The sequence below is a fragment of the Spinacia oleracea genome, chromosome 2, assembly GCF_020520425.1.
Source record: "Spinacia oleracea cultivar Varoflay chromosome 2, BTI_SOV_V1, whole genome shotgun sequence".
Taxonomy (NCBI): Eukaryota; Viridiplantae; Streptophyta; class Magnoliopsida; order Caryophyllales; family Amaranthaceae; genus Spinacia; species Spinacia oleracea.
The window spans coordinates 67,674,867-67,692,311 of record NC_079488.1 but is presented as its reverse complement, the minus strand read 5'-3'; positions in this window follow the sequence as shown (position 1 = coordinate 67,692,311).

Sequence of the window (17,445 nt, the reverse complement as noted above, 5' to 3'; positions counted from 1 at the left end):
GAAGGAAATAATGCCCTTGGTCCAAGTATGCATTTAATAGTAAGTCTAATAAATGCGGTTCAGTATTAATTAATTATGCAAGTTAATAATTCAATGAGATCAAGTGAACTGTATGCCTAGCTAGAGGCCGCTTCAGTTCAAGTGGAATTAATAATATTAAATCCACAGCTTACTCTTGATTGAACCCGTAGGGTCATACAAATAGTACGTGAACGGATCAAGTATTTAAGTGAATTAAATACTCCATTTATGGATATTCGGAATCGGCAGATCTCGGTTCTAGTGGGAGCTGAAATCGTCAAAAGGCAAATTATGAATACTCCGGAAACGATGATATTGCCGGAAACGGAAATATGGATCGTATCAAAAAAATAAATATTATCCAAGTCGTAGATGTTGCCGGAAACAGAAACATGGTACGTAACGAAAAATATTATCGGAAATGGAAATATTGCCGGAATCAGAAATATTTCCAGAAACGGAAATATTGCCGAAATCGGAAATATTATCGGAATCGGAAATATTAAATATTGTTCGAATCGGAAAACGAATCGGAAGCGCGACGTACGAAATAAACATGGGACGAGCTTGCTAAACGCAAGGGCCCAGCACGAAGCCAGGCCCGCGCCTAGCGAAGCCAAGCGCAAGGCAAGGCCAGGCCCAACCAAGGCAAGGCAGCAGGATGGCTGCGCCCTCGCATGGGCCGCGTGCCAGCGATGTTGGGCCGCGCGCGAACAGCGCCCTTCGTGGGGTGCTTGTGCGTGTGTGTTGTTGTGTTCATGCAAGCCTCGAATCCTTAGTCTCTTAGGATTTGTCCGGTTAGATTGTTTTCCTAAATCCACTAGAGTTAGTCGTTTAATTAAACACTAAAAACAAAGGATTAGTTTAAGTATAATTCTAATTGATTTAGTAAACTGAATCTTAGTGGATTTCTAAGTCCGATAATTCCACCCTATAAATAGGTGATGAATAATCACAATTTATACATCATATTCATAAGTATTCATATAGTTTTAAGATTAAACTAAGCTTAATAATTTTCCAAATAATTAAGTTCGAATAACATAAAACCTTAGACTATATTCTAGTTAATTGAATCTAAGGCGGATCGAACGTGATGTGGACTATCTAAGGAGGGACGACACTTGGAGTCATAAACTTGTTCTTGTTCGGTTCGGGAGCAGCTAGGGAAGGCACGCGTCACATGTATGTATCCTAAATTATGCTAATTGACTATGTGGCAATTAATTTGGATTCCTGGCTTTATGGTTTTTCCGCATGAAATATATGTTTTATATTTGTCATAACCTAACAGTATAAAGTACAGATCAAGTAGACTTACGTCTGTAGCGTGTTTTCCTTAGTTCAATGAATCACGAACACGAACAAGAACTCCAAATGTCATTCCTCTACTTGGTTCACCGACATGTTCAGATCCTTCTTGAGATTCGTAGCTTAGACGTCACTCAAGATATTTTAGCTTTTAGAGAAGAACAGTTTGAACGGAGGCTCAAAAGAGATTAGAGTTTCTCTTTTGATTTAGGTTAAACTGAATTACGTAATGTGTAAGTTGGAAAACATAATATGAGGGGAGGTCTTATAACCCTTAGGTTATAACATGACCGGCCAAAGCACAAGGCCTTAGGCCGGCCAACTCTCTCGCACAAGCCCACGAGCACGCGCGCATCAACACACAGCCGTGGGCCTTGGGCCTCGATGTTTGTGCGTTGCCGCTGCTGTTGTCCCGCGCGCGCCCAGCCGTAGGCCATGGGCCTTGCTCTTGTGATGGCGAGCTGTTGCGCTCGTTGGGCCTTGCGCGCTTGGCTCGACGGGCCGGCAGCTTTGCCTTGCTCGTATCCGCGACCAATGCCTTACGGCTATTGCTTATCGTATAGTACTTGACGAATCACTGTCGTACGATACGATTATTCTTTTCTCCTAGCTTACGAGTATTCGCGATACAATATACGTTTCCGATCCAAAGTCATATCGTATATTTATGTTTTTCTGAACTAATTCCCGATATGCTATTAAATGAATTTTCGATTCATTTAATTCGATGATATGTTACATGCCAATGGTATGACCTTATAGGTTCAGTCTAGAGTAAGCTGTGAGCCTAATATAGGTTAGAAGTTAGAACTCACTGATCGGAAGCATTGCTCCAGCTAGCTGTTCGGATCAGTTGATCTCACTGAATTAATTGTTCGTAATTAATCTAAACCTTGGTATTGGACTAATGCACCTTGGGTGAAGGACATATTTCCTTCAATTTGTTATACGAAACAAAAATTGAATTTGATATGCAATAACGGTCTTTAATTGAAATAGTAAAATGTGTAAGTAAGGATGCCAGTGGGCGGGGCGAGTTTTATAATAGATCCGCCTCGCATCCGCCACAGGTATGCTGGAATGGGGGTAGGTTTGACAGGTGTTGGGGCGGGGATAGGTATAAAATTGTATCCGCTATATGTGATGTGACGGGTGTGGATTTTGTTTTGGACAAGCCCCATCCCTGCCCGCCTCGTTTCATTCCTGTCAACTTGACTCAAGTGTTCTTTCCTACGTGAACGAAAACTGTTAAAGAAGATTGAAAATAAACAATATTTTTAATACGTTGGATTTTTCCCCCATTATATATTTTATTTTTGATTATATGGTGTTTGTTAAAGTTGATTTTTCATATTGGCCGGTGTTAATTATCTTAATAAGAAAAATCAAGTGGGTATTGGAGCGGGTATGGGTGGGGATGAGATAGGGATAGATACCCAGACTTGGTGGGGCGATGATGAATTTTAGTTTGTACGCATCGCAGAGGGGACGAGGATGATCAGTTTTGTACCCGTTATGGGTGATAGGGGGGATGTATATGAAAATTTTAAGTGGGGATGAGGATGGAAGGACCTACATTCGCATTTGTCCCGCCCCATTGACATCCCTATGTGTAAGATTGACAATGTGTGTTGCAAAGACTCATAACAACTATAAATAAATGATAAGTTGCTCCGTATAATTTATGCAATACGAACTTTTAAAGAAAGTGTAGATATCATCACTCATTTAAATATTCCCTATGTTCTTGAATAGTAGTCCCATTTGGAATCTTGACACTATTCACCATTGAAGAGAATCTTCTAATTTCTTCCCAACACGTACTTCAAAACATATTCATGCGAGATTTTATTTTGTTCGTCTTAATGTGTAGTTTAACAATATCAAATTTTTATATTTTTTAACATACGTATTTGAAGACATTTACGCTTAAATTAGTTGAAACGAATTGATAAATCAAAACAAGACTAATATTTAAGAACGAAGAGTATTTTATTTAAAATATCAGTACAAACTTATAAAATCATGCAATTACACGGGTTCTATGCCGGTAGTTACATTATTTGGTTAACTTTTGCTGATGTTACTAATTTTGATTATCGTTAGTTAAGATTTTAAAATAGAAAATGCTTGTAAAGTACGAAGTATCCTGTTATTCCAGTAGGAACACGCACAAGAGGGGGGGTGAATTGTAATTAGAACTTTGATAAAGTTTCTTGCGGAACTTAAGAAACAATCAAGGAACTGAGAATAGAGAAGACAATAACAACAATTGTGAAAACTTCTTGACACTAATCAAGAAGAGAATTCTTTTATTATAGTAATGCCTCGATTACAATAATCTCTCCAACACAAGTTCCTCTCAAACTTGTGTTCCTCACAGTAATCTACTCTGATTACAGCTCTTTCACTTCTCTCTCTCAGACTTAAACTCTAAGTCTCAACAAGATAACTCTATCCTTACTAATACCAAATACAATTCGTGTTTGGATAACTCTAGATATTAATGATGCTTTGGTGTATATATGTCACTTAGGAACTTAGGATTAACTAGGACACAAACTGTTTTTAGAAAAATCTTTGACAATGCGTTTTTAGGAAAGCAAGAACTCTTAGAAAGTTTGTGTGTTTTTTTCAGAAAACTTCTTGGCCTTATATAGAGTTTTGTCCTTAGGGTTTGTTCCCTTCAAAAACTCAACTGCCAACAACTGACACTTTGATTTTCACGTCCCTAGACTTGAGGAACAAGGGGAGACCACTTCCCACACAACTTCCTCAACTGCTGGACGTGTTTAAGACTATGTCAATCACTGAAAAATGTTTATTTATTTTGTCAAAATATTTAGGAGAAGTTTTAGGAAGATAAAAACTGTTTTTATTTAAGTAACAGAATGTGATGAAAATCTTATTTTTATTAAACAGGAAAAGATATTTTATTTAAAGTATTTTCCTTAAAACTGTGTTGCTTGATATTTTGACAAAAACACACGAGTAATCCAAGTTCCTCTAGTTCCTTATATACTACTTAACATATTAACATATTACATATAATCTAAGCAAGATAAACTACCTAGACATATATGTCTTTCCTTTGGTGAGGCATTCAACTCTGAAGCTTCACTTGTTCCAGCTCAGGAACATTAATGAGTTCCTCTTATGTTTAAATAGGAACTCGTGGCCATGAGTCTGTAATAGTTCTTGTGAATATTCGGAACTCTTGTTATGTAACTGTGTTGCTCCTCTTGTAACTTCAAACTGGAACAAATACAACTTCCAGCTCTGGAACTCCAGTGACTGTTCCAAGTGTACATCAGGAACTTCACCATCTGATTCAAGTTCCTATCCTAATAGAAACTTGGGCATTTACCTGTTCAAAGTCATTTAGCAACCATAATCAGGAAGTTTGCAATATGTGTGTGTCATCAACCAAAACTTAGGAACAACAATATTCCCCCTTTTTGGTGATGACAACACTTGCAAACTTTTTACAAAGAGAGTAAGTACAAACAGGAACTTATACAGACTATTGTGAAACAGAACATAAAAATTGAAAAACAAAAGAGAAAGATTAAAGAGAAGAAAGAAAGAAAGAAAAATAAACTTACAGAGAGATTCAGAGAGATTGATGCAGGAACTGGGATTGAGTGTGCCTTGGAAGTTTGCACCCTTGACTTCCCCCTGTTGACATCAACAAAAAGCATAGCACGAAATATAGCCATTCCAAACACAGTGCCCCACGATCAACGTTTGGCAAGTTAAGCTAGCCTCAAAGTATTAAACCAACTCATACAATAAATTGAAAGCAAGCAGTAATGATCAAAACTAGAAAGCACAGATAGGTGTAACCAAGCAAGTCAAAATAAGATGGAACAAATACCCAAGTTTGAAAATTATACAAACCAAAAGCAAATTAAAAAGATTGTTCCATGGCAAAAGATAAAAGAAACATGGGATAGGGTGATTAGGCTTGGGATGGGGAACCAGAACCAGCAGTTTCTTCTATCACAGTCTCCTCAAAAGATTCCAGATTGTTGATCTTGGTGAGGATTGTGGCACGAGTTGCATTGGCTTGTTCTGAGTAGTGGTGAAGAGTGGTTTGGAGAGTCTTGACACTGGTAACCAATGCACCTATGTGGGCCTGCATTGAGCTAATCCTGTGATCTGTTCCCTCCTGCAGTTCCACCAGACGAGCAACTGTTGCCTTCAGCTCCAATATCTGATCATCCTTTGTGTTCCAGGCACCCCCATGATCTTGAACATGTTCCTGTTCAGATGGAACACGACGAGCTTTGGACTTTTTGGAGGATCTGGGTGTCCTTTTTCTTGGCCCAACAGTTTCAGGCAGTTCCTCTTGATTCAGTGGAACAGCATCCTCCTCTATGGGCATCTCCTTGACATCCCCTTCCTCATTTATTTCCATGAAGACATGCCCTCTTTTCTTGTTCTCCTTCATTGCCACCCTCAAGCTCTTTCTTTTTCCTTGGGATCCTACACTCTTCCTGTTCCCTCGAGATAAAGGGACCTCTATTTGTTCGAGTTCCTCCTCCTCCTCCACTTCTTCTTTAACTACAGTTCCTTCCTGATCTTCCTCATCTTGTTTCTCTTCCTTTCCAGCCCTAATGACTTTACCCTGAACCACTTTAAGATTTAATAGATGGAGCATTTCAAGTTGAAGGATTTGGGTGGATTTTAAGGGAATCACAAAGTATGGGCTAAGGTCAACTGAGAAGCTTTTGAAGATTTCTGTAAGAAGGGAGGAGTATGGAATTTTGAATTTGGGGATACAGGTGGATAAGTGTTTGATCATGATTGCAGGAAAGTTTATGGGAATTTTCCTTTCAAGACAATACATGAGACATGCATCAAACAGACTTGCTATGTTCCTTTTCTGAGTTCGAGGAACTACACCTCTCCACACAATATTAAACAGTAATTTTTGAAGAGGTGAAAAGCAGTTGTGTGAGGTGGAGGTGGATACTTTAGAATCTCCTCCAATGGAACCAACTATATCTTTCTCATCTACATTATCTATGGTCACTGTGATTTGACCTTTGAGCCACATATCAAAACCCCTATTGGGTGTACCAAACAGCTGTTCCAGATAAGAGGCATCAAATTCGATGCGAGTTCCATTCACTTTACTTGAACATACATTATCAACACATGCAAAGTTCTTGCAGAATTCTTTCATAGCTTCAGGAATTAAGGGGGATTTGGCATAGGTACTCAACAGACTTACCCATTTTTGTTGTTCAAGGATTTCCATCAACTCTTTAAATTTCGTGGCTTCACACCATGTTGAGTTGATTGCGAACCCCTCGACCAGGTTGTTTTCCTTTGCAGTGAGTTTCTTGGACCCTTTTGCTTCCCCCTGAGTTTGAGCATTCTCCTCTGTTTCCTCGATGTTTTCACCAGAAGCTTCCACTCGTCGTTTTTTGGATTTTCTTGTGGAGGATCTAGGGTTTGAGATTGGGGATTTCATTTCGATGTCAGTGTCGGTTTGTTCCCCCTGAGTGATTGCGAGCATTGGATTGTGGGATCGAAGAGGAATTGGCGATTGAATGGGTGAGGTATCCATGGGAACTGGAGATGAAGGGTTTCTCTTTCGTTTGAGGGAAGTGAGATCAGTGTTGTTGCTTGTGAGAACCATGGTGAAGGTTTTTATAGGTGAAAGGAGAGGTGATGTCAGTGGAGAAGGCGTGTGGGAGAGAGAGAAAGGGGGTTGCATGGATTGAATGTGGAAAGGGAAGAGTTTCTCCTATTTATTGCCAATGGAACCGTTCCAAACATTCTTTGAATATGGGTATTCGGTTTTGAATTTTAAAAAATAAATAAATAAAAATAAAAGGAAAATGTAGAAAAAAAATTGTGTTTGACTTTGACTTGCTTAATTTCGTATCTCTGACTTAACTAGTTTGAAAGGAACTGCTTACCTTGCTCATTTGGAGTGTGAGTGAATTTGCCACGATGGTAAGCTTCAACTATGTTTGCACACAAGATTTTGTGTTTGTAATAGTCTATATGTACCATGATTTTTGCTTTTGCCTTAGAGGAACTTCAATTTAGCAATTACCTTAGCTTGATCATTCCGAGTTCCATTCTCATTTTCTCATGTTTCTCTCTGTTCAAAGGCTTAGTTAAAATATCAGCAATTTGGTGATCAGTTTGGCAAAAATCTAATTTGATCAAACCTTTCTCAACATTATCTTTAAGGAAATGGTGTCTAATGTGGATGTGTTTGACCCGGGAATGATGAACCGGATCTTTTGAAATACAAATAGCACTAGTGTTATCACAATAGATAGGAACACAATCATAGATAATACCAAAATCTCTTAGCTGTTTTTTTATCCATAGAATTTGTGAGCAACAAGCTGCAGCAGCTACATACTCAGCTTCAGCTGTGGATAGAGCAACAGTGTTCTGTTTCTTGGAACCCCAAGAAACCATGCATGGACCTAGGAACTGTACCATACCTGATGTGCTTTTTCTATTCACTAAGTCACCTGCATAATCAGCATCCGCATATCCTCTTAGCTCGAAAGATCCACTTCTTGGATAGTATAGGCATAGGTCATCAGTTCCTTTGAGATATCTTAGTATTCTTTTCACCGCAGTTAGATGGGACTCCTTTGGATTTGATTGAAATCTTGCACATAGTCCTACACTAAAAGAAATGTCAGGTCTACTGGCTGTTAAATACAATAGTGATACAATCATACCTCTGTATTTCGTTTGATTCACACTTTTCCCATTTGGATCAGTATCTAATCTGGTAGCAGTTCCCATGGGAGTGTGATTTACTTTGGCTGATTCTAGCTCATATTTCTTTAGGAGTTCCTTCACATACTTTTGTTGGTGTATCATGATTCCTTCCTCGGTTTGCTTGATTTGTAAACCAAGGAAGAAATTGAGTTCCCCCATCATACTCATTTCAAATTCACTGCTCATCAAGCTTGCAAAATCCTTGCACAAATTTTCATTAGTTGCTCCAAATAATATATCATCAACATAAATTTGAACTACTAACAAGTCAGATCCTCTAGATTTTAAGAATAAGGTTTTGTCTATTCTACCTCTTTTAAAATCATTTTGAAGGAGGAACTTTGATAATCTCTCGTACCAAGATCTAGGGGCTTGTTTTAGTCCATAGAGAGCCTTATCTAATTTGTAAATATGATTTGGAAATTCGGGATTTTCAAATCCAGGGGGCTGTTCCACATAAACATCTTCCTCTAAGAAACCGTTTAAGAAAGCACATTTAACATCCATTTGATAAAGTTTAAAGCCCATGAAAGCAGCAAAAGCAATTAAGATTCTAATGGCTTCTAATCTAGCAACAGGTGCAAATGTTTCTTCAAAGTCAATACCTTCCTGTTGGTTATAACCTTTGACCACTAACCTTGCTTTGTTCCTTATGATTGTTGCATGTTCATCTTTCTTGTTCCGGAACACCCATTTCAGCCCTATCACCTTCTGGTGCTTTGGTTTGGGTTCCAAGTGCCATACCTTGTTTCTTTTGAATTCATTTAATTCTTCTTGCATGGCTATGATCCAGTCAGCATCCTCCAGAGCCTCAGTGTGATTTCTTGGCTCAAATATGGAGAGGAACGCGTGGAATGCGCAAAAGTTCCTTAGTTGTGCCCTTGTCTGAGTTCCTTTTCTGATGTCACTCACAATGAGTTCCATTGGGTGGGACTTTTGATGCTTCCAAGGTTTAGGTTGAAATTGAGCTACTGGTGTTGTGGCATTTTCGTCAGTTCCTTCTATGACCTGAGTTTCCTGTTGGTCATTGTGGGGTTCCTCTGGTGTTGTTTCTGGATCTTCTTGGTTTTCTGCTTGTTCCTCTAGTACGGGAACTTCTTGATTTTGTTGAGCAGTTCCTCTGGCTGTGTGTTTGCTTGGTTGGAACTCCTCATCATTTTCTGCAGCACGAGATAAACCAATCTCGAATTTTTTTTGTTCCTGTACTATATCAGTTTTGTTAGATTCATCAAATATTATATGTACACTTTCCTCAACACACATAGATCTTTTGTTATAAACTCTATAAGCCTTGCTATTCAAGGCATATCCTAGGAACACTGCCTCATCGCTTCTTTCATCAAACTTCCCCAAGTTCCTTTTTCCATTGTTGTGGACAAAACATTTGCTACCAAAGGCTCTAAAGTAAGAGATGTTGGGTTTTATACCTTTTAGTAGCTCATAGGGGGTTTTGTTTAGGATTGCTCGAATCATAACTCTATTTATAATATAACAAGCAGTATTGACTGCTTCAGCCCAGAAGTTCCTAGGCAGGGAACTGGCTATTAACATGGTTCTTGCCATGTCCTCTAAGGTTCTATTTTTCCTCTCAACAACTCCATTTTGTTGTGGAGTTCTGGGAGCTGAGAAATTGTGGTCCATACCTTGTTCCTTGCAGTATTCATCGAATTTGTAATTTTCAAATTCTGTTCCATGATCTGATCTTATATGGATCAGTTGATGACCTGTGGTTTTCTGAATTTTCTTTGAAAATGTAACAAACTCATCAAACGTTTCATCCTTGCTTGTTAGAAATATGACCCAAGTAAAGCGAGAGTAATCATCAACAATAACTAATACATATTTTTTCCCACTTCTGCTTTGAATTCTCATTGGTCCACATAAGTCCATATGGATGAGTTCCAATGGTTTTGTGGTGCTTACCAATTTCTTAGATTTAAAGGAACTTCGGACATGCTTGCCTTTTGCACATGCATCACACACTTTATCAGTTAGGAACTTGATTGAGGGGAGTCCTCGAACCAGTTCCTTTGATCTTAGTTTGTCAAGTAGAGAGAAACTAGCATGTCCAAACCTCCTGTGCCATAGTAGGGAATTTTCTTCAAGGGCACTGAGGCAGGTTAGATTGCTCCTGGGAACTGTATTGAGATCCACAGAATATGTGTTCCCTTTACGAGTTCCTTCCAAAATAACCTTCCCAGTGTTATTGTTTATGATTTGACAGTTTTCAGAAGTAAAACTTATAGAGTTTCCTTTGTCACAGAATTGAGAGATGCTTAGTAGACTGTGCATCAAACCCTCGACTAAAAATACATTTTCAATGGCGTAGGAACTTGACCTTCCAACTTTTCCAATTCCAACAATTTCTCCTTTCATGTTGTCTCCAAAGGTCACAGTTCCTCCATTGTAGGCTTCTAGTGAGAGGAATTTAGATTTGTCTCCTGTCATGTGTTTGGAACACCCGCTGTCGAGATACCACGAGCTGTTCCCCTTCACTAGAATCTGTAAAGAGATCAAAGGTTAGTTACAGGAACTCGGGTTTCCTCGAGTTCCTTTTCAACTATAACTTCAGACTTCTTGACCCATTTTTGCTTTACATAATTTATGTTTCTTTGATCCTGTTCCTTCATCTTGGAACACTCGGTACTTATATGACTTCCACTTCCACATGAGAAACAGACTTTTACACTAGGAAGATCCACATACTTTTTCTTATGACTAGTTTTATGGTTAAAGCCCAATCCTTCTGTTTTCTTAGATTGAGCATTCTCAATCCATTTGGGAGGAACTTTAGGTGGTTGTCTCTGTGCCCTGGCCATGGATAGTTCCCTTTCCAGTTTCTCTTTTTGTTCCTTTGTGGTGATCAGATCTTTGTTTAAATTTTCTAAGTCGATGTTAAAAACTCCCATGTTGATCTCCAAGGATTTTGTAGGATCTAAACTTAGATTAAACATCTTATATTGACTGAGTTGAACTTGTAGAAGGATGTTTTCATTTCTAATTTTTTCGAATGACTCATTAATAGAGGTATTTCTATCTAGTAATTCAAAGAACCTGCCTTGGACATCAGATCTAATATTGTTCAGATAATTTATGTGGTCTTTACTGAGTTCCAAGGCTCTATCACTTTGTGCTTTTAATATACTTAGCTTTTTGTAATCATCTAGAGTTTCTAGCAACAGTTCAATTAGTTTTGACTTTGAGAGACACTGAAGAGTGGAGGAACTTACTTCTTCTGATGGAACTTGATCAGTTCCTTCTGTTCTAGCCATAAGGCAGAGATTTGCAGTTTCTTCATTTGGTTGTTCCTCATCGTCTTCTGAGTCTGTTGCTTCGCCCCATGCAGCTATCATGGCCTTCTTGAAGTTTGGTCTGTTGAAGGTAGACTTGTTAAAGCGATCTTTGACCTGTTCCTTCCCTTTTCCTCTGGTCTTGTCGTTCTCCCACAGAGGGCATTCACGAATTTGATGATCAGTTTCTCCACATTTGAAGCAACCTTGCTCAGTTTTGGAACTAGTGATTTTCTTGGCAAAGTTCCTTCCTTTCTGGTTTCCTGGTTTGAAGTTCCTATAGAGCTTTCTCATTCTTCTGACCAGCATGGCAGCCTCTTCTTCATCTGGTTCAGATTCATCGAGTTCCTCAGCCTTTAGAGCAAGTCCTCGACTTCTTGAGCTCTCAGGAACAGCAGCTCTAAGATGCAATTCGTGTGTCATCAAGGAACCAGCAAGTTGTTCAATGTTGAACTTGGTAAAGTCCTTGGTCTCAAACAGTGCAGTGACCTTTGTTCTCCAACGATCATCTTGTGGCATGCTTCTTAGTATTTTTCTTACCTGTTCATCTGTGGGAATGATTCTACCAAGAGAAACTAATTCATTGGTTATGTTAGTAAATCTAGTGAACATTTCTTGAATAGTTTCTTTTGGAAGCATTTCAAATCTTTCATATTTAGACATCAAAAGGTCAATTTTGGAACGCTTAACTTCATTAGTTCCTTCGTGGGTTACTTGAAGTAGTTCCCAAATCTGTTTTGCGTTCTTGCACCCCATGACTCTGTTGTGTTCATGAGGTCCAAGCCCACAATGCAAGATTTTGACAGCCATGGCATTCATCTCATATTTATCAAAGTCTTCTTTAGAAAATTCAGACATTGGTTATGGAACTACCTCGTTTTCAGCATTGGTCTTTGTTACCTCGAAGTCTCCAACTTCAATTACACGCCAAACTTGGTAATTTTCAGCTTTGATGAATATCTCCATTCTATTCTTCCAGTATGAGTAGAACTTGCCATTGAACATAGGTGGCCTTTGTGTCGAGTAACCTTCTTCCAGTTTCTCTTGTGAGTTCATACTTTCAGGAACTTGACTCAAACAGGGTTTCCTGTGTTTTAGTGAGTACTGGCTCTGATACCAACTGTTATTCCAGTAGGAACACGCACAAGAGGGGGGGGGGGTGAATTGTAATTAGAACTTTGATAAAGTTTCTTGCGGAACTTAAGAAACAATCAAGGAACTGAGAATAGAGAAGACAATAACAACAATTGTGAAAACTTCTTGACACTAATCAAGAAGAGAATTCTTTTATTATAGTAATGCCTCGATTACAATAATCTCTCCAACACAAGTTCCTCTCAAACTTGTGTTCCTCACAGTAATCTACTCTAATTACAGCTCTTTCACTTCTCTCTCTCAGACTTAAACTCTAAGTCTCAACAAGATAAATCTATCCTTACTAATACCAAATACAATTCGTGTTTGGATAACTCTAGATATTAATGATGCTTTGGTGTATATATGTCACTTAGGAACTTAGGATTAACTAGGACACAAACTGTTTTTAGAAAAATCTTTGACAATGCGTTTTTAGGAAAGCAAGAACTCTTAGAAAGTTTGTGTGTTTTTTTCAGAAAACTTCTTGGCCTTATATAGAGTTTTGTCCTTAGGGTTTGTTCCCTTCAAAAACTCAACTGCCAACAACTGACACTTTGATTTTCACGTCCCTAGACTTGAGGAACAAGGGGAGACCACTTCCCACACAACTTCCTCAACTGCTGGACGTGTTTAAGACTATGTCAATCACTGAAAAATGTTTATTTATTTTGTCAAAATATTTAGGAGAAGTTTTAGGAAGATAAAAACTGTTTTTATTTAAGTAACAGAATGTGATGAAAATCTTATTTTTATTAAACAGGAAAATATATTTTATTTAAAGTATTTTCCTTAAAACTGTGTTGCTTGATATTTTGACAAAAACACACGAGTAATCCAAGTTCCTCTAGTTCCTTATATACTACTTAACATATTAACATATTACATATAATCTAAGCAAGATAAACTACCTAGACATATATGTCTTTCCTTTGGTGAGGCATTCAACTCTGAAGCTTCACTTGTTCCAGCTCAGGAACATTAATGAGTTCCTCTTATGTTTAAATAGGAACTCGTGGCCATGAGTCTGTAATAGTTCTTGTGAATATTCGGAACTCTTGTTATGTAACTGTGTTGCTCCTCTTGTAACTTCAAACTGGAACAAATACAACTTCCAGCTCTGGAACTCCAGTGACTGTTCCAAGTGTACATCAGGAACTTCACCATCTGATTCAAGTTCCTATCCTAATAGAAACTTGGGCATTTACCTGTTCAAAGTCATTTAGCAACCATAATCAGGAAGTTTGCAATATGTGTGTGTCATCAACCAAAACTTAGGAACAACATATCCTGAATAATATGGAAAAGCAAAAATATCCAAAGTCATTAACTCAGCATGTTGCTTTGGCCCGCGTGAGAGGCGGTCCAACCCAATAAGCTCAACAAGCACTCCAAACTCTAATATCATTCAAACCAAGGTGGCAAATATAGCGAGTCGTTTGGATCGGTTACGGGTCAAGTTGTTTCTATTTTAGTGATGTAAAGATGAAAAATTACTCGGGTTCAAATCAAGTCATATTCAATTCTATACCTATAAGCATATGATGATAAAACAATTATCAATAACACATTTATAATTTATTGTCAGGTTAATTCCCTTAAATCGGGTCAATTCCAATAAGAGTTAAAATTATAGGAAATAATACTGTAAAATCCAAAAATGAGAATAAAATGTGGGCCGAATATTTGATGTGTATAAAGTTGCGACGTGTTACAAAATATTGTCTTAGAAGCAAAATTCGCCCCTACTATGGTGCAATCGTAATAGGCGTTGCCCCCAAGATCTTACACAGTAACTCGTTTTAACGTGCACTCGAATAAAACGAATTAGGAACTCATAATATGCTCAGAATAAGACACAGAATAGATGAAGAGGGGAATGATATTTCGGTGTATTTGAAATGATCCCAGAAACTGATTTATATAGGTACAACATTTTGTAACCGAAAATCAGATTTTTAATGAGGTAATTAAAACCGAAATTCAGAAATCAAATAACCTTTGTAACTGAAAATCTGATCTTTAACTTTGCAATTAAAACGGAAACGAGAATCAAGGAACCGTTTTCGTAAATCAAGCGACGGTTACGATTCTGTCATTAAGGTTATGGAGTGAGCTAACGTAACTGAACGGTCACCACCAACACACCGGCGCACGTGCCACGAACCGAACCGGTCGGACGGGCGGCGGCGGCGCGCTTTGGGATGCCCCCTTCTAGCCCACACCACTTGCGGAAGTACTTCAAAGTATAAACATTGCTTCCCAAAATTTAAACAAAGGGAAAAATTCATTTTCTTTCCATGTGGGACAAAACTCTTTTCTTTAAATACTCCACTTGAAATGCCTACTTTTCATTTTTACCAATGTGTGACATTTTCATAAAATGGTAAAATTCTTCTTTGCATTATTTCCAACAAAAATTATGTCAACTTGTCAAGGGAGTTCAGATATATAAAGCTCGGGTTTCGAGCGGGTAACCTAAATTGCACCATAGTAGATGAGTAGACACTGGAAAATTCATTTAAACCGTACTCGGCAAAATCTTACATGAGCAATAATCTTTCCCTCCTTTTTCATTTTATTTTATTTTTTTAATTTTACATAACAAGACAAACCATGTAAAACATATTTTTGTCAATACTCAAACAAGACAACAAACCCTCCAAATAATTATATACCAGAAAACAAAAACAATATAACTTCCAAAAATTTGATGGTGCAAAATGAAACTAATATTTCTACCATTTGTTTATTATCTTCCTAATCCAATTAATCAATAAGTTATTGCCAGACATTTCTGGATGATATCAATGACAATTCAGTATGTAGTAGGAAACTAGGAAAGCCTTTTGCATGTGGCTTATAGAGAAAGTTGTCTCCTTCAACCCCCTAACTTTTTCCCTCAAAAGCCATGCTTCATCTCTCAATGTTTGAGCAATTATATTATTGCCGTCCAACTTCTTCCGTCCTTTTTATCCTCTCTCATCTGACCAAATCTTTGCCGTAGGATACTCATCGGACAATAATACAGATGTCATGTTTGGCAATTAGATGCGACTTGTTAGCCGGTTTGACTAGCAGTAAGATGTGTACAAATATTTAGAAACAACTGAAATAGACAAGCGTTGTAAGTACTAAAAAATGGAAGGAGTAATATGTAAAATGACCGTATAACTGTATACAACGTTGAAATAGGAATGTTAATGGGGCGGGGCGGATGCGGATGTAGGTCCCTCCATCTCATCCCACCTAAAATTTTCATCTCATTCCCACCCCATCACCCATGGCGCCATGGCGGGTACAAAATTCATCTCCATCCCCACCCCGACGGGTATAAACTAAAATCCATTCCCAACCCACCATCCAACTGAGTATTCATCCCCTTCTTATCCCCGTCCCATACTTGCTCCAATACCCGCCTAGTTTTTCTTACGGAGTATTTAGCAAACATTTGTCATATATACGGAGTAATGAAAGTTAACTTTACAACAAAAAAAACCTTACGACTAAAGTAACATATATAATCGGAAAAAATATTTGTCATAACAAAAAAATCCAAACAGAAAACTTAAAAAACTCACCTAAATTCATATTATCACCTAGACATGCAAAATAAATCAACACTCACCCCATCACCTGGCGGATATGAAGCGGGGCGAGTGGGGATGGGGCAGGCTCAACACAAAATCCACACCCGCCCCATCACCAATGGCGGGTACGATTTTTATACCCATCTCCGCACCATCACCCACCAAACCTACCTCCATCCCCGCCTATTTGGGGCGGATGCGGGGCGGGTCTCCCATAAAACCCGCCCCACTGACATTGCTACGTTAACATAAAGTGATGCATATAGATTGGCAAATGCTGTAATTTTAGACAATAGTAGGACAACATTGTCAATTTACACAACTTCTTCAAACCTCTAATTCAAATTTAGATTTTTCATCCCGAACTCTCTTGCAAACCTCTCCTAACGAAACACCCCTATTATCTCTTTGAAATGATCAAACCTATTATTCACATCAAAAGTTCTATTTTTTTAACACTACCGTGTTCAAAACAAATACTCCATTTAGAGCGACAATTTGAACCCGAGACATCCGAATAAGCTAGAATAAGGGTGAGTTTATCCCCCAGACTCACCCCCAATCTTTAGACTCTGTAACATCAGTTTTCCACTAACTTTTCATTATTCAAACTCACACAAGACTATCCTTATCTTTACACATTATCCCTAGGCTCGTCTCAGGCTCAACTAAACTCTTAAAAAAAGATAATTAAATAGTAGGATAAAGTATGATGATTTGGTATAATTTGATGTGGTTGGAGAAAAAGTGGAGTCTTAAGTGATTCATGAGTGAGTCTTGGATTTTCAAACTCAGTTCAAGACTTGATGTAGTCTTTTATCACATTATCCCAAAACTTATGCCTGTTTGGTTAGGAGTTGTTAGATGTTAGCTGATTTGACTAGTTGTTAGCGATTAACTGTTTGCATTAGCTGATTTGACTAACTGGTTGAATTAGCTGTTTGTGTAAAAATGTTTGGTAAATTAGATGATAAATGTTAGTTGTTTAATACGTAAAATGACCATTAAGGACATTGACATACTTTATTTCGTATTCATATTAGACAAATAGTTTATTGTGTTAATTTTTTTTCTCTTTATTTTTTAATAAATATTGACTAAATAAAATAAATTATTTTTAATTTAATTTTTTTAATAATATATATTTTTCAAATTGAGAAATATTACTAATGATATTTCAAGCATGATTGCAATATATTTCAATTGCTTTTAAGTACTAATATAAGTTTTATTACAACAAAAAGAAAATCTAGTAAATAGTGTGAAATGATCAAGGAAGTGTGAGTCATGTTTTTAGGAGAAAAATAATGTAGGGTACCAAGGTTGATAGTGGT